General features: G+C 34.4%; 1 long non-coding RNA gene and 1 pseudogene across 2 annotated transcripts; both read left to right on the forward strand.

Annotated features, from left to right (window-relative positions):
* The first annotated feature begins 6738 nt into the window (after positions 1-6738).
* Positions 6739-17950, forward strand: LOC148291207 (TMV resistance protein N-like; annotated as a pseudogene). The gene is made up of 11 exons (XR_015826352.1): positions 6739-6875; positions 7246-7785; positions 7873-8533; positions 9789-9928; positions 13253-13694; positions 13824-13899; positions 14265-14464; positions 14579-15652; positions 15729-16205; positions 16867-17279; positions 17637-17950. The product of XR_015826352.1 is annotated as a TMV resistance protein N-like (transcript).
* LOC110760038 (uncharacterized) lies at positions 11179-12622 on the forward strand. Its single transcript, XR_015826051.1, has 3 exons — positions 11179-11474; positions 11553-11829; positions 12454-12622. It is a non-coding gene; the product is annotated as an uncharacterized LOC110760038 (long non-coding RNA).
* Positions 17951-19097: the final 1147 nt, after the last annotated feature.

Here is a 19097-nt window from a genome sequence, read left to right on the forward strand (position 1 = left end):
TTAATCGCGTTCTTGTTTGTTATCTATTTTATTTTATTTTTTATACTGAGTTAGATGGCATTAGATTTGTAAATTTTGAGTTATTTTTTACACCCCCTATAGGGAGGGTGTTGTTCGGGTAATTTCCTTCACCCTTCTTTTTCTTTGACCCGACTCTCTTGTGTAAAACAGAGATCTTTATTTAATAATTTGACAACAACTCTAGTTTAATTTATTCTTCCCTTTCCAGCTAAAAGATAAGAAGGATTTTTTTACACAAGTAGAGACATGTTGCTGCTCAGTTTTTTGCAATTCAGGATGGCACTTCCCCATTTCAGTTACACTTCCAATCGCTAAAACATGTGTTTAATGCAGTAGCTAAGGCAAGTCATTTCCTTTCACGGATGGCTTCTCAAAATGTACTTTGACTTAGTGGTAATTTTCATGCTAAATTTTCATTGGTCAACCAACTGATTAGAGAATATTATACTCAAGAAACAAACAAAATCACGAAAAAAAGATGGTAAAGGGTAGAACTTACATCAATGATTTCCCATTAAAGACAATTGGAGGAGCTACCTCATGAAATTAATTAAAAATCAGATCAATCAGCTACGCTGATTAGGTCAAAATTTTACAATAAGTAAATGATCATTGAGCTTTCCCTTTATTTTAATCAATTAAAATGTTCTTTCATTCAACAGAACCCAAAAAAAGCTTGATATTTTGATATATAAAAAAGCTTGATATTTCCCTCTATTTATATGGGAAAAAAAATTGGATATGTATTAGTTACTATGATAGGAGTGAGTCGTGACGATACTACACTGGAAAATAAATTAGTACTTGTCTTTCAAAAATATTATGGTACTTACTGGTACTATTACAAGCAATTAGCTTACAGCAACTCGTGGCAGAAAAGACATGTAAAAAAAAAATCAAATACCATAAATCTAATGCTACGTCAATATAATCAATTAGCAAGTTTTTTATTTAATTGAAAATTTTAAGAAGAAAGTTCATTAAACATCTCTAATTCGTCATAAATATATCATGTTGTATTAGTGAAATGACATGAAATGACAAAAATTGAAAGTTAAAGTTTCTCCAACGGAATAGTCAAATCCTACATGGATTTGATGGCTAGAAGAAATATGTTTAAAATAACATATCATAAGCTTGATGTCAAATATTATTTTAATAATTTTTTAGTCATGGACCCCATTATCATTTACTATTTTTTCAAACCTTATGCATCATATGGGCCCATTTGCTTTTAAAAATATTAAAATAATATGATATTTGGCATTTCGGGTAGAGTTCAATTTTTTTCAAAGTATCAAATTGCCACATAAGCCATCAAATTCAAATTTAACATTTTACATTTTACATCTCCCTTGGAGATGCTCTAAAGAAGTAGAATGGGAAGGCTAGAACAATGTAAAGGGACAACATTTCAGAACAATTTAAATACACTAAAAAGTAGTTGCTACGCTACGCAAGATAACAATTGGAATGAAGTTCAATTTTGAGTATCCAACCCTTAAGGTTGTTAATTTTACCTTTGCTGCCATTGTGCCTCTAGTTGTGTTCTATTAATTGGGTAAATTCTTGTTTTTCTCCTTGAAATACCTGGCGACCATAAATCTCACTAGTAAAAAAAAAACCCTTGCGCAACGAAACACAATTCGCCGCACAAAGTGACTTTGCGCGACGAAAATTAAAATTCGTCACTCAAAGTCTTACGCGACTACATTTTGCGCAACGAAACACAAATCGTCGCACAAAGTCACTTTGCGCGACAAACATTTGCGTGACGACAAAGCATCGTCGCGAAAAGTAACTTTGCGCGACGAAACACTTAAATTCGGTGCACAACTTCTTGCGCGACGAAGTGTGGTTCGTCTCGTAAAGTCTTTTCAAAAATAAATTAAATAAAAAATTATTTTTAAAAATCTATGCATGACTTTGCGCGACGAAACACTTAAGTTCGGTGCACAAATTCTTGTGCGACGAAGTTTATTTCGTCTCGTAAAGTATTTTCAAAAATAAATTAAATAAAAATTTATTTTTGAAAATCTATGCATGACTTTGCGCGACGAAAGACAAAAATTCGGTGCACAAAGTCTTGGGCGACGAATTCTCGTTCGTCTCGCAAAGTATTTACAAAAATAAATAAAATAAAAAATTGCTTTTAAAATTTTTTGGATGACTTTGCGCGACGAAATAATAATCTTCGTCTCGCAAAGTCTTTACAAAAATAAATAAATTATTTTGTTAGAAAAATATATTATTGTAGTTCGGATTGGGTTTTTGTTAGAAAATATATATTTTAAATTGACGATCGAATTGGTTCATTGTATTCATATAGGGTCAAGGACTATAGCTGTAAAAAATCATTAAAACCGAAATTGAAATAACCGTTAAATCGTGATTTTTTGTTTATAACCGTCGAAAAGTTTTGTCCTATTACTTGATCTCTGAATGTTTATTTTTTTCCAATTTTTGGCGTATATGATCTCGAAGTATAAACAAACAAGTTTGACGGTTGGATTGTTGAAACTAGTTTCGTAGAATGCATATGCCATCAAAATAATATATTCACTAACAATTAAGAGTTTATTTATACTTTCATTAAATACAACATAAGATTTGTGGTATCACTAGTGAAAATATTTTAAATTGAAGATCAAATTGAGTCATTGTATTCATATAGGGTCAAGGAGTGTAGCTGTAAAAAAACCATCAAAATCGGAGTTAAAATAACCGTTAAATCATGATTTTTGTTTATAACCATCGAAAAGTTTTGTCCCATTACGTGATCTCGGAATGTTTATTTTTTCTTATTTTTGGGGTATATGATCTCAAAGTATAAACAAACAAATTTGACGGTTGGATCGTTGAAACTAGTTTCATAGAATACATATGCCATCAAAACAATATATTCACTAACAATTAAGAGTTTATTTATACTTTTGTTAAATATAACATAAGATTTTGTGGTATCCACTAATGTAAATATTTTAAATTGACGATTGAATTGGTTCATTGTATTCATATAGGGTCAAGGAGTGTAGCTGTAAAAAATCATCAAAATCAGAGTTGAAATAACCGTTAAATCATGATTTTTCACTTATAACCGTCAAAAAGTTTTGTCCTATTACTTGATCTCTGAATGTTTATTTTTTCCGATTTTTGGCGTATATGATCTTGAAGTGTAAACAAACAAGTTTGACAGTTGGATTGTTGAAACTAGTTTCGTAGAATGCGTATGCCATGAAAACAATATATTCACTAACAATTAAGAGTTTATTTATACTTTCATTAAATACAACATAAGATTTTGTGGTATCACTAGTGAAAATATTTTAAATTGAAGATCAAATTGATCCATTGTATTCATATACGGTCAAGGAGTGTAGCTATAAAAAATCATCAAAATCGGAGTTAAAATAACCGTTAACTTGTGATTTTTGTTTATAACCATCGAAAAGTTTTGTCCCATAACGTGATCTCTGAATGTTTATTTTTTCTGATTTTTGGGGTATACGATCTCGAAGTATAAACAAACAAATTTGACGGTTAGATCGTTAAAACTAGTTTCATAGAATACATATCCCATGAAAACAATTATTCACTAACAATTAAGAGTTTATTTATACTTTTATTAAATATAACATAAGATTTTGTGGTATCTACTAGTGTAAATATTTTAAATTGACGATTGAATGCAGTCATTGTATTCATATAGGGTCAAGGAGTGTAGCTGTAAAAAATCATCAAAATTAGAGTTGAAATAACCGTTAAATCTTGATTTTTCTTTTATAACCGTCGAAATGTTTTGTCCCATTAATTGATCTCTTAATGTTTATTTTTTCTGAATTTTGGCGTAAATGATCTCGAAGTATATAAATTTATTAGTAGCTTAAAATTTTTTTAAAGACTTTGCGCGACCAATATATAGTATTTCGTCGCGCAAAGTATACTCTAAAAATTTGGGCGGGTACCAAAAATGGGAATTTAAAAATAAATAAAAAATTACGACTTTGCGCGACCAATATATAGTGTTTCGTCGCGCAAAGTATAGTCGAAAAATTTGGCGGGTATTTTAAAAAAAAAAAAAAATATTTACGACTTTGCGGGACCAATATATAGTACTTCGTCGCGCAAAGTATACTCTAAAAATTTGGGCGAGCACCAAAAATGGGTATTTTTTTAAAAAACAAATTTACGACTTTGCGAGACCAATATATAGTATTTCGTCGCGCAAAGTATACTCGAAAAATTTGGGCATGTACCAAAAATGGGAATTTTTTTTAAAAAAATTTATGACTTTGCGCGACCAATATATAGTATTTCGTCGTGCAAAGCATACTCGAAAAATTTGGGCGGGTACCAAAAATGGGAATTTTTTTATAAAAAAATTCACGACTTTGCGCGACCAATATATATTTTTTCGTCGCGCAAAGTGTACGTGAAAAATTTGGGCGGGTACCAAAAATGGGAATTTTGAAAAAAAAAAATTACGACTTTGCGCGACCAATATATATTATTTCGTCGCGCAAAGTGTACTCGAAAAATTTGGCGGGTACCAAAAATGGGACGCGGGAATATTTTGGTCGTGCAAAACTTTGAGCGACCAAAAGTTCGTCGTGCAAAACCCTAAAAATTTGGCGGGCACCAAAAATTGGAAATTTTTTTTAATTTTTTTTAAAGACTTTGCACGACCAATATATTATTTCGTCGCGCAAAGTAATCCGGTTTTTAAAACCAACATAACTCCTCCACCATTTTCTCAATGTCTTCTACTCTTCTTACCTCTCCTCTCTCTTTCCCTCTCCCCAAATCCTACCCTTTCTCTCACACTCACTCCTCTCACTTTCCCTCTCCCCAAATCCTATCCTTTCTCTCACACTCACTCCTCTCACTTAATCTCTCATCTCTTTCTTCACTATCTCTCACCAAATCCTACCCTTTCTCTCACACTCACTCCTCTCACTTAATCTCTCATCTCTTTCTTCACTATCTCTCACTCTCACTCACTCTCTTATCTCTCTTTTCATCATCTCTCACTCTCACTCACTCTTTCATCTCTCTCTCTCACTATCTTCTCTAATTCTCTCACACTCACTTCTCCCTCTCATTCTCACTCACTCAAAATCTTGTCAAATAGTATATTCTCTCCAAATGTTAAATTTTTTTCAATAATATGTGTTTTTAGAGTTAGTTTTGAGTTTATGCCAATTTTTTGTTATTATTTTATGTTATTTTTTTGATATTTGACAATATTTGTTTTTTTTTTTGTAGGGAATTGTCGAGACTTTGACGGCTAAAGTCGAAAAACATATCCTCCGTCACTACCATCACAATAGGCTTGTAGATTTTATTATTGTACTTTGTTAATTTATGTGTACATTTGAATATTATATATATTGGATAATTTGACCACTATTTTTCATATGTAATTTTATTTTGAATATGTCAATTTAAATTAAAGTAATTAAAAAAATAAAATCATACAATTAAGTTAAATTTAAAAAGTAAAAATTTGAAAAAATTAATATAATGAAATTGATATAAGAGAAATAATAAAACAAAATGTCAAAATCCTTGCGCAACAAAATATTTCGTCGCGCAAACTAACTAGTTTATTTTTAATTAAATTGTTTTTTTTAAAAATAAATATTTCAATTAAAATTTTTTTTGAAAAAAAATAAATATTTCGTCGCGCAAAGTTTTGCGCGACATTAGGATTCGTCGCGCAAAGTATATTTGCGCGACGTTAAGGTTCGTCGCGCAAAGTAAATAATATTTGTCGCGCAAAGTAGATAATATTCGTCGCGCAAAGTGGTACTATTCGTCGCTCAAGGTTGCTATTATTCGTCGCGCAAAGTAGTTAGAATTCGTCGCGCAAAGTGTCTTTGAGCGACGTTAGTGTTCGTCGCGCAAAGTTATTATCGTTCGTCGCGCAAAAATACTTTGCGCGACGAATAGTAATTTTCGTCGCGCAAACTTGCGCGAGACGTGTTTTGCGCGACAGAACTTGCGCGACCAAAAGTTCGTCGCGCAAAGTTTGCGCGACCAAAAGTTCGTCGCGCAAAGTTTGCGCGACGAAATTGTACTTTGCGCAACAAACATACTTCGTCGCACAAAGTGTTTTTTATAGTAGTGTCTACAACTCCTAAATTTTTTTTTTGAGAGAAATCCTAGTACTCCTTATATTATTTTGGCTTAATTGTTGTTTTTCCCTTGACAAATCCAATAAATCTGAGCGGAGTGCTTGGGGTGTTGATTTTTTTTCTTTTCGGGTTAAATCAACGTAATTAACTTTAATTTTGGAAGCTCAATATAATGCCTGAAATTAAAGTCTATAGTTGATTATTACCGAAGAAAAGAAAATAGTCTTTTGTTGATTAATCATATGTTGATTTACTTTGCTCCAATCACTCATAAATGGAACATTGAAGAAATTAAAGAAGTACCTTTCTTTTTCTTGTTCAGATATTCTTGTTTTGTCAGCTACGGAGGGTGTTGTTCGGGTAATTTCCTACACCTTTCTTATTGGGAATATTAATCAGCCGTGATAGACAGACGGTCTATTTAAATGCTTTAACAAAAAAATTATATTATTGATTGATCTGAGGGAAATATCAAGTAATTTCCTTTTCTCACACCATGAATAAAATAAAATAAATAAATAAATAAAAAATTATCACCACACCAAGAATAAAAATAAATAATTGGCCCGATCATTGACCCAAGAGAAACCGTGTGCTCGCCTCGCCAATACTCTCCCTCTTTCTTTCTCTGTCTCTTTTCTGAGGCTGTTAGCTTATTATTGTTGGTCTTACCAATTCTATCTGGCTTTGTCTCCATTTCATAATTGCTTTGTTCAGGTAACATTAAGATAAAGTATTTGAGTTTTTTAGTTCACCCATTATTTGAGTTGACATAGTATTTTTGATTTAATGTTGAAATTGGTCGTTTAATGTTGAATTTCTCTCTGCTGAATTGGAAGTAGACATGGTCCAAATTGACACCATGTTTGACTATCTAAATTTACCCAGTTGCTCTGAAACTTGTTCTGCTGCATTATATGCCTTCAACGCAAGTAATTTTCCTCGGGTTTATTAATTTTTCATTTACCAAATTTCAATTTCAATCTTTTTCATTTTTCAAGCCATTTATGATCATCTTCGTATTTATTCAGTTGAGTGTTTGGATTTTTGAATATTTAATTAGCCAAGTTCTTGTTTCATTGAGTAGTGTTTACAGCAGCAGTAGCAGATTTCCAATGGCGTTGAGCTCCCAAAGAGCCTCTCCTTTTCATCCTTCAGCTGATCAGTCGGCTCCTCCTCAATGGAACTACGATGTGTTTTTGAGTTTCAGGGGTGTAGACACTCGAAATAGCTTTGTGTCCCATTTATACCACGAATTGCAGCACAGGGGCATTAAAACATTCAAGGATGATCCAAAGCTTGAGAGAGGGACAACCATTTCTTCTGAGCTCTTCAAAGCAATCCAAGAATCAAGGCTTGCAATCGTTGTTCTCTCGCAAAACTATGCTTCTTCTTCCTGGTGCTTGGAGGAACTTACAAAGATTCTCCAATGCATGAAATCCAACGGCACAGTTCTGCCAGTGTTTTATAATGTGGATCCCTCTGATGTACGAAAACAAAGCGGAAGTTTTGCAGGTGCGTTCGTTGAGCATGAGAAAAGGTTTAGGGAAGACATAGAAAAGGTGAAGTGTTGGAGAGCTGCTTTAACAGAAGTTGCCAATTTATCTGGGTTGGATTCAAAGAATGAGTAAGCATGCAACTTCTCCATATATACTTGGGTTTTCCATATATCTATGGCTTATACTTTTGACTTAATGATTGTTCTTCCTTGTAGGTGTGAAAGAAAGCTCATTGAAAAGATTGTTGAATGGGTGTGGGGGAAAGTGCATCGCACATTCAAATTGTTAGATTCCACAGAGTTAGTGGGAATTAAGTTTACACGTGAGCAAATGGATTTGCTTTTAGATCCTACAGATGATGTTCGCTTTGTAGGGATATGGGGGATGGGAGGCATTGGCAAGACAACCATTGCTAAGCTTGTTTATGAAAGCATTTCTATTCATTTTGAAGTTAGCTGCTTTCTTACTAATGTTAGAGAGGCTTCTGAACGTAATCGTCTTGTTGATCTACAAAAACAGCTGCTTTCCCCCATCTTGAAAGAACAAATTACTCAAGTTTGGGATGAAGAGTGGGGGACCTATTTCATTAAGACTTGCTTATGTAATAAAAAGGTTCTTCTCATTCTTGATGATGTGAATGCATCAAGCCAACTGGAGAAATTTGCTAAGGAAAAGGATTGGTTTGGTAAGGGGAGTATAATCATCATTACAACTAGAGATGAACGGTTGGTTAAAAAGCATGATATGGAGATATAATATAAGGTAGAGGGATTAGGTGATGATGATGCTCTTAAGCTCTTTAGTCGGAACGCCTTTAAAAAATTTGAGCCTGAGGAAGGTTTTTGGGAATTGTCTAAGTGCTTTGTAAATTATGCTGCACTACCAAAATTTGAATTATTAGCGGCGCTCTAATTGGGGCGGAACTTTGGATACGCCCCTATTAATGATGAATTAGGGGCGGAAAAACTATGCGCCCCTATTAGCAATATTTGAGGCAGACAGAAGCGCCCCTACTGAATGCGCATCTACAGCTGGCATATGGAATCAATAAGGACCCCAACAAGCGCCCCTAGTAGTTATATTATATTTATTATTTTTTGATTCCGCCCCTAATATTAATATATTATTACTACTTTCACTACCCAAGACCAATTCTCTCTCTTTCCTCTCTTTAGCAATCGTTCTTCTCCCCCTTCCCCCTTCACCCCACCTTTTTTTTTCCAAGTTCTATGTTCACTCTTGCGTGGAAAATTAAAATGAGAGGCGGGGATATTTTAAATTTTCCCCAAACCCGAACCCTAAAAACAATCTCTCGCTCAATCTTCTCTCCCCAGACCAAAAAACAAAAATCTTCTATCCCCCTCGCCCACCGTTCTCTTCTCTCTCGCTTGGCTCACTCCTCTCTTCAGCTATAATCTCTCTTCCTCTCACCACTGAGGCTCTCTGTTCTCTCCAATGGCTCCATCGCCACGGACAACGGTGACCGGTAAGCCCCTTTCTTCCTGCCCAGCTTTTAATCAATTTATAGTTCTGTCATGTGTAAAGAAATCTAGGGTTTGGTGTCTGTTTTGGATTATGGTAAATAGTTTTGAGCAAATCAATTGACATTTCTTCAATTTGATTTTAGGGTTAAATTTGGGAACTTGTCGCCGATGTTCTCATTGTTTATCTTTGTTTACTGACTCTTCTGAGATCTCAAGACTACTAATTCATTTGGGTTTTGGTTTTATTTGCAGGGGCTGTGTCTTATTGATCTTTGAAAGTGGCAATTTTGTAGTTTAAGTTGAGCGTAATTGATAGCTGAAGGTATGAGAAATTTGTCTTTTTGATTCTCTTGTTCGTATATGGATTGTTAAAAATGGTTAGGTTATTAAAATCTGATAGCTTCGTTTTCTATTTTCGGTGTACTTGAAAATTGGTTTTGTATAGACCAAAGAATTTTTTTATTATTTAGTGTTTGAGTTTTGCTAATTTATATTTTCAATTTGGGGTTGTGATCTGTGCAGGTTTTCAACTTTTCAATTTCTTCTGGGATTATGAATTTGCAGATAGGTGAGGATTTCATATATTTTTGGACTAGCTGCAGATTTGTGTATGATTTAGTTTTATTTGAGTTTATTGCAGTATTCAGTGGGTTAGCATTCATCAATGGCCAATGCCTTATCTTGAGAGATGCTCCATGAAGACATCTTGCAGAATTCCATTTTCAAATCAGAGGGCTCATAGTCCTACTCTTATTTTAGCACTTTTTGGGATGGGTTTGGATGTCGGGTACTTATTTGATACTTTGTTATCTACTATTGTTTGGTGGCTTTGGACGCCTATGGTACTTGGATATTTGATTATATTGTTTGAATGGCTTGAGCCTCCTTACTGTTTGACATATCTATGAAAATATATTTGATGTTCTACACAAGTATTTAATTTTCTACAATTAATTAGTTAGAATGTGTTTGAATCACCAATTAAATGTTGATTATAACAAATTAAAAAATTTCCAGCAAAAAAAAAAAAATGAACGAATGGATATGCTCCTGGATTATATGGATTAGAGGTGGATGTAAATCTATTTATGAATTTTAAATACATTAGGGGCGTATAAATGTGCTCTAATAATTAATAATAATTTATTATCAATCAACAGTAGGGGCGTTAATAGGCGCCTCTATTGTTTTTTCGAGGATTAATTGCCAACGTGGCACACACAACATTAGGGGCGGTTTTAACGACCTTTCCGCCCCTATTTATTTTTAGTGGCGCTAGTTATAGGGGCGTTTACCACTACTAAAAAATTGGGTAAAAACCACGATCCAAAGGCCACAAAAAAAATTGTTATGTCATTTTTTTTACATTGGTCACATATATGCAGTATTTGTGTCATATGCAGAGAAGACACAATAGTTTCGTGTCCAACTTGAATAGAAGAAGAAAATTATTGTGCTTAGTTAATTTAGGCACAACTTTCATGGCCTTTAGAGAGCACAAATTGACAACTTTTGTGCCTAATTGTTCTATATATATATACTTTTTTGTTAAAAAAAATATTGTTACCTATATAAAGCACGGATACTAAATTTGTGTGCCTTTGTGTTGCACACATTTCAAAGTATGGTGCCTATAGAGCACAAATAATGCAATTGTGTCTCTTCAGGTTGCCCATAGAGCACGAATACTAAAAAATTGTGTCTCTTTAAGTCACATCATATCTTATAAACTAAGAAATTGAACATATAGATCACATTTATATCTTTCGTGCCTAAATATTTTGTTTTGCACGCATATTATAGTTTATATAAAATGGTCAAATGTACACCATTTCTATTTTCAAACAAAATTCTTGATTTTCATGCTTTTAGTATATATTTTTTAAGTAGTTTTTGTGGAAATGCCAAATTTTTTTTTTTATTAATATGCTAGTAACTTTAGGACACGCTTATAACAATTTGTGCTTAATATTATATTTTTAAAAAAACTATAACAAAATAATAATTTTCATGAGGCATGGAAAACTTTAAACCGTGCCTAGAGCTCTCACTGTTTTCAATTTTCTTTTCTTTTTTTCTCGCTGTCGCTCTCACTCCTCGCTTTCGCGCGCGCTCTCTCTCTCTCTCTCTCTCTCTCTCAACTCTCGATCCACCTCTCTTGGATCTCACTGCATCTGGGATTGAGTCCAAATGATGGTTTGAATTTATTTTTTTTGGGATTTTTGGATCTGATCTTTGTTTGATTTGGTTTATTGTTTTTTAAATTGTCTCTTGCATATTGATTTTGGCTTGGGTTTCCTGACTCTCTGCATCCTAGCTCTCTCATCTACAAGGTAAGAATTAATTGTAGCTTTTGTGGGTTCGTGTCTGCATGTATAAGTTTTGACATATATGTTTGGTTCTGATTTTAGGTTGGGACTTCCTTTTGGTTGCTGAAAAAAAGGGTTAGGAAATCCCTATTTTATTTTTGCTTATTTTTGCACAGTTTCTTGGTTGGATTTTTTAGATACAAATTGGTTGTGTGTTTTTAAATACAAATTGGTTTGGGTATTTATTATGGCAGAGACATTGAATTTCAGTTTGTAGGCTATTTTGATATCTGGAGAAAGTTGAATTTTGGGGTTTTCTCGGACGTGAGTTGCTCTTTGCTCTGCCTTCCTTCCTGACATCTGAATGTTGGGTATGCAGGTAAGCCTCCTCGTTCCTGGGTAGTGAATTTATGAATTTTGTTTAATGAGATTTGGTGAATATTGTGAAGTCTCTGTAGGCTACCTATACTTTAACTATGATATGATAACATAATTAAAGTCTGTGTGAGTGTCTTAATCTCCTGAGCATAGCCAAAATTAATGGTTAATAAGTAAGTGTCTCTAATAATCGGCAAAAAAGAAAGACAAATTTACAAGAATAAAGTTTACTCTTGTTATAGAAGAACATATGCAAAACAAGTTATAGAACCACCAATTTAAAAGATAGATTGTAAGGAAGCACTCAAAAATTGTCAAAATTTTGCTATTAGGTTGCTCATAGAACTTCAATATCTAAATCCTTGCAACATACCAAATAACATGACAGAACCAAAATAATAAATAGACCCTTGGTTTAATATTCTTTTGGAAGAACAAATATGTGGTTTGATATTCCTGGATGGGAAACAGATTTTGATTTGAGTCCAGAATTTTTTTTTCTTCTGTCAAGGTTTCGATGTTGGATGTATATTTTCTCTGGTACTCCTCGAAATTCTAGTTAGTTATCCTTATTGTTATACAACTTATCTTGACTATTTTTTGTTTTTGGCTTTGCATAAACCAGGTTTTTGGAGGATTTCAACTTGGATGCTCTACACGTTCAAAGTTGGATGCATATTTTCAAAACTCTAGTTAGTTATCTTTACTATTTTTGGTATTGTTTCACATTATATTTTAGATATTGCGTTAACTTGTAAATTTGATTAATAAACATATTCGAATTCTGACTGTCATGTACATATTTTGTAACATTTTGCTTGGTTTGATATACTTCACTGTATACGGTTTTGAAGAATGGCTTCGTTTTGGTACCAATCTTCAATAATTTTACTCACACACAATTAATTGTATGAGTTAGGATGTGAATGGGGTGGAATCCAGTGTAATGCGTAAGCACTGGCCTTTAATTTTTTTTTTTAACTAAAATATTCAGTATTGAGCACAATTGTTAAGTTGTGCCATTACAACAGTCCAATCAATGATAAAGCAATTGAGTTAGCTCGTCAGAATACTAAGCACAAAGATCAGTTTTTGTGCTTTACAAAGGTGGACACTGACGACAAATTTGTGCCCTATAACCAATGGAAACTCCTATATAGACAACCGACAATTTAAAAGTGGCTGCAGCGTGGTTATTGGCATAGAGCACATATATTTGTGGTTTTTTGCATTGAAGAGCACTAATAAAAATTGTGTCCAAACCCAATTATTGTAGTAGTGTACCACTTCCGCCCCTCCTTTTGTTAGGGGCGTTTACCACTTCCGCCCCTCCTTTTGTTAGGGGCGGTTGTATTGACTTTTCCGCCCCTATTTGAACTAGTAGGGGCTGATATACTCGCCCATAATTCTTTTTTTTTTCGTAGTGCTGGAGGCCTTCCATTAGCTCTTAAAATTTTGGGATGCTCTGTGTATAAGAGAGATCGAGATGAATGGAAAAGTGAATTGGATAAGCTACGGAAAATTCCTGAGTCAACAATTATCGATTTGCTCAAAATCAGTTTTGATAGACTAGATGAGATGAACAAGAATATATTTCTTGATGTTGCATTTTTCCTTAAGGGGAAGTACAAGAATGAAGTAATTGAAATACTAGACAGTTGTGACCGTTGTGGTGGGATAAATGCTTTGGTTGAGAAGTCGCTCTTAACTATTGATATTTCAAACAAAGTTAACATTGTTGGGATGCATGATTTGATACAAGAAATGGCATTTGAAATTGTTCGTCAAGAGTCTCCTGAAGAGCCCGGTGGACGCAGTCGATTGTGTCATCATAATGACATCATTCATGTATTGAAAAACAATACGGTAAGAAGTGATGTAGAAAGTACCAATTTTTATTTGTGTTTTTTTAATTTAAAGAAATATGATTTCTTTTTAACTCAATATTAGACTTACATGTGAAATTAAGTTTTCCTTTTCTTTTCTTTATTACAGGCAACTAACAAAATTCAAGGCATTGCCTTAAGCATGGCAGAACTTGAAAAGGCGGATTGGAATTGTGAAGCATTCTCTAAGTGCCCGTTTGGCATTGCTTATTTGGGGTGATAAGTGATTTTTAAAAAAATTTGAGAAGTCCAACCCGTTTGGTAAACTGTGAGAAAATCACTTATTGTTAAAAATTGATGTGAGAGAAAGCTATAAGGGAAAGCAGCTAATGAGGTGCTTTCATTTTCTGATTATGCAGGAATCAATTTCGAAGAGGCGCTGGGTTTAATGATTATGTCACAATCATTTTCTGATTATGAGGAAATCAATACCAACAACACTTTTAACAAAAAATTTACCAAACGCCAAACTGCTTTCCCTCACAGTTGATTTCTCTCACAGCAAATCTGACAGCAATTATTTTCACAGCACATCAATGCCAAACTGGCCCTAAGATGATTAACCTGAAATTTCTCGAAGTTGATAATGTGATCATTTCCTCAATCCCCATAATTCTTCCTTATTCCTTAAGAATTATGAAATGGAATCGGTATCCTTCCAAATATCTCCTATCAAAATTTCAACCGAATAAACTTGTTTCACTTGAGATGCAGGACAGCAAACTAGTTGGGCTCTGGGATAAAGGAGTTGTAAGATTACTGACCATATGCCATCTTATGAATTTTTTGAAAAAAGAGAGTAAAAGTTTAAGTTTTCTGGTTTCTAATTATATATTCTACTATTTTTCATGTATTATTGTACAGGACTTGCCCAATTTGAAATACATGGACCTTAGTTGGTCTCAAAACTTGGCAACAACCCCAAATTTCACTAGCATTCCAAAACTCCAGGTGTTGAATCTTCAAGGGTGTGCGAATTTAGTTCAGATTCACCCGTCCATTGCATTTCTCAAATGGCTTACATATTTAATTCTAAATGGATGCAAAAGTGTTAAGAGTCTTCCAAGGGAGGTAGAAATGGATTCTCTTATATATTTCGGTGTTCAAGGTTGCTCAAAACTGAAAAAGATTCCAGAATTTTCAGGACAAATGGAAAATTTGTCAATGCTTAGTTTGAGTGGGACGCCCATTGAGAAATTACCTTCATCAATTGGACGTCTTCTTGGCCTTACTTTTCTGGATGTAAGCAATTGTGAAAATCTCTTGGGTCTTCCGAGCGAAATTTGTAATTTGAAGTCTCTTGAAGTGCTATGTGTGGATGGATGCTCATACAGTGACAAACGCCCACAAAACAGGCGGGAGGTGGGCCGCTTAATGTTGCAGATGCATAGTGATGCCATAAAACAGTCAGGCTCCATTGGAAATTTGCGCTACCACACTCTATTCGAACATAGATACCATCCTAATAAATCAAGGTTTTGGTGGGGCCTCCAAAGAAAGGCTTTTGTGTTGGGTTCGCTACATGGTTTATGGTCTTTGAAGGGATTGGATCTGAGTGACTGTAGTCTTTGTGAAGGGGATATTCCAGTTGATTTCTGCTGCTTTCCCTTTTTAGAAGAATTAAACCTTAGTAGAAACAATTTTGTTAGCCTTCCTGCAAGCATTGGATGTCTTTCTAAGCTTAGGTCATTTTGGGTGAATGGGTGCCAAAGGCTTCAACAATTGCCCCATCTCCGCTTTGGATTGGTTGAGAATGAAGACTTCTGCTCTATTCAAATATACACAGACGATTGCACTTCCTTAAAAATGTTTCCAAAGTTTGGCAGAAGCGACCGTTCTATTAAGTTGAGTTGCTTTGGATTGGTTGAGAATGAAGACTGCAATGATAGTCAATTACTTGGAATGCTCAGGATTGCTATGGATTGGAGAGTCCTTCAGGTTCTCTCTCTGTCTCTTTGTCTCTGGTTGTTTGCTATAATAATAATAAACAAGTTACTAACCTATACAGGTACAGGTACAACGTAGGCGTGGTTTCCAAATTGTAATACCTGGAAGTAGAATTCCAGAGTGGTTCAATAAGCAAAGTGTAGGAGATTCCTTAATTGTGGAGCTACCACCATGTACCACGCCGATTTGGATTGCTTTATGTGCTGTCATTGAAGAAGATTACCCAAATCCACCTCATGACCTTTCTAAGATTTTTGAAATTAGATGTCGGCCCTTTTTCTCATACGACTTGTATAAGGAGTTTTATATTAAAAGACGCCATCTTGTGTCACCTCACCTTTGGGTATCTTGTTTTTCTTATGTAAAGCACACAAATCGGAATCAGATGAAGATTTCAGTCGAAACTCTTTCTCACATTTGGGTACCATATGGAGATTCCAGTCGAAGAATTAGAAAAATATATTGGCCGGGTATAAAGAAGTGTGGGTTTCGTTTGGTGCACGATGAAGACTTGGAAGAACTCAATCAAATCATGATGATGAACCTGTTGTGCGGAAGCGTCAACCAATTTCGAGTGAAAAATTAACACCTGGCAGGAGATAAAATAATGAACACAAAAACAACACCAACAAGAACACCAAGATTTATACTGGTTCGGCAATGCCTACATCCAGTTTGGAGACGACGGAGTATTCCACTATAATCAATGAGAGAATACAATAGTGTTTAACACTCAGAAACCCAAGCCCCAAATATACCCAAGCTCACACACTCAAGAATATAAGGAGAATACAAATTGAGTACAATTTTAGAGAAAAGGAAAAATAACCAACGACAACAACAAATGTTTGCTGCCCAACTCTTATTTTTCTTTCTCTGCTAACTTCTCTCTCTGCAGCTCTACTCTTCTCTTATCAAATGCTGGCTGCATGCTTCTCATTTATAGCCAAGGAAGTTGGCTCTTCAAACAAACCAAAGGCCAAAGGGCAACCATGAACGATTGCCTCCCACATGCAAATCCTTCCCATTTCACTTTGTCTGCCAATGCCAAATACTATATTTGCACTTTGCTTTCCACCTTCTGCCAATTCACTTTGTCTAACATTTGTGCTCCAATATTAACAATACAATAAGGCAGCAATAGGTTTTCAAATAAACAAAGTCACCGAAAGCAACATTGCTTTTGAGACAATAGTCAACAGAACCACTCCATCAACATCAGCACAAAAGCTACTTCTCCTCACAATTCAGCTGATGCAAGTGGAAGCTCTCACCAAAAATCTCTCTGCCGCAAAAGCTATGCTCTTTCGAAACGGTTTTTAATAAAACTTGTAAAGATTTTTTCCCTCTTTTTAACAACTGCAGTTTTTATGAAATCTTTCAACAATAGCGAACAATGGGGCTGCATAGGACTTTTGATTTGGAGGGTAACCACTTTGATTTCCTACTTAGGCCTTGCACCCTCTTATTTTTCGCTATTGTTGAAAAGTTTAATAAAAACTGTTATTCTTAAAAGAGCAGCTAAATTTTTGCGACCTTTGTTAAAAACGCCGCCTCCTCAAATGTCTGCACATGAATACTTGAAAGGCTAATGACGGTCTTCTCACAATTGATATTAGTAAGTTCCCATCATCTATCTCCCATCACTATATCTTTTCTAGCCAGACATTTACAATTAGATTCATCACTTATTGTTTCGTGGATGACAATTCCTCTCTCTCTCTCTCATCATGTGCTTTTGTCATGAACACATTTATGTTTAAACTACTGCAAAGCATTAATCAACTCATGTAGTATATACATGTATGCAAGAGCTGCATATTTTATGCATTTGAACAAAGTATCTGTTAACATACTGCAAATCATTAAGTAATTACCTTCAGCAATCAATAAGTATGTTCAGATAGGCTGAATTGTTTTTTATTAGACCTAGCTGATCAAAAGTAGTCAACTCAAATTTGGGGTCTTGATACAGGATTTGGAGCTGATCAAAAGCTACAAGCTCATTAGACCTAGCTCTGTTGTGTACAGGATGGAATAAGCCAACAAGAATTTTCAATCAGAAGCTTAGCATTGAGATTGATCGTATCTAAAACCGATCAATTGCTTTGTCGGGATTCCTACCTTGTCTGCTTCACTCCATCTCCTTGATAGTTTGTGCAATCTCCTTCAATTATGCAGTCTTCTCTTATTTAGCATATATGAGTTTTAAATTACCTTATGTAATAGACTGGAATTTTAAGAGGTTCATTAAACCATCGTATAAGTGAGCGTCGTATGAGACAATAATTTTTCACCATGGTCAATATGTTGCATTTGCTAGTTGTACTATAATAACTTTTTTTTATTAAAATATTTGGAGAAATGGATTTATGAGGTAACACATGATTTATGAATGAATAGTAGGTGTCAATCTGGTCAAAACATATGCACTCACATTTCCACGAAAGCAGAGGATGACATTTTGATGCTAGGGAAATCATTCTGGTATAAGAAGACTGACATTACTACATATGCTATAGTGTATATTAAAGTCACAAAACATTAAGATATATTGTGAGCAATAGATATGTTCTGAAAAGGACAACTGAGGGCCGAAGAAACACAACCCAATGTAATTCAAACCAGAAGTTATGGATCCAAAAGTTGACAGTGATTTTAATGTCATTGTCTTATATATACAATTAAGAACAAAATATCACTAAGTCCTATAAGCTAAAGGCATTTAAGGCATCAAGTAGTAGAAACATATTCACATAGGAAAAAAAAAATTGAAAAATAATGTAACTATTTATAAACCAGTTAATTTACCGTCTGGATGCATTTTATATAATGCATTGGTTGATAATCACCCATTTATCAAACTATTGTTTTGAATCTTAAAGTTGCAAAAAGATGATCTTAGGAATGTCGTTTCCGAGGTTTGGTATTTCATACCCAATTTAAGTTTGTTGCTAATCAATTTATCTTTCAGTGCAGCTTGTCGCCAATTACAGTTATGACGACGTCCAGATGAGCGTCGCTTGCTTCATCATGAAAATTCAGTTGATACTGAATCAAATTCTTTTTAACAAAATGTGAGAAACAAAAAGGCCTTACAAGGGAAAGCATCAATGGCGCCTTTCACCAACCATACTTTTTCAGCAAATCTTCGGTTCTCTTCCTCATCCGAGTAAAAACTATTACCACCAGAGCAATGATCCAAGGAGGAAAATTCAAGCCAGAAATGTTCAATTTTTGGACCACTGTGGAGGATCTCTCAAAACCAAGGTTATCAAGGGGGTTATAACAGCTTTTGTCACTGGTTGGATAAAGGAATCCTGCATTTAGAGAAGAATTAAGTAGGAAAACTAGCACCAAAAGACATATCACATGTCACTGCAACATTCTGATGTCTGCAACATAATGCATATCAAAGAATCTTGTGGCAAATAAA

This window comes from Prunus avium, chromosome 8, assembly GCF_965620075.1.
Source record: "Prunus avium chromosome 8, drPruAviu1.hap1.1, whole genome shotgun sequence".
NCBI classification, from domain to species: Eukaryota; Viridiplantae; Streptophyta; class Magnoliopsida; order Rosales; family Rosaceae; genus Prunus; species Prunus avium.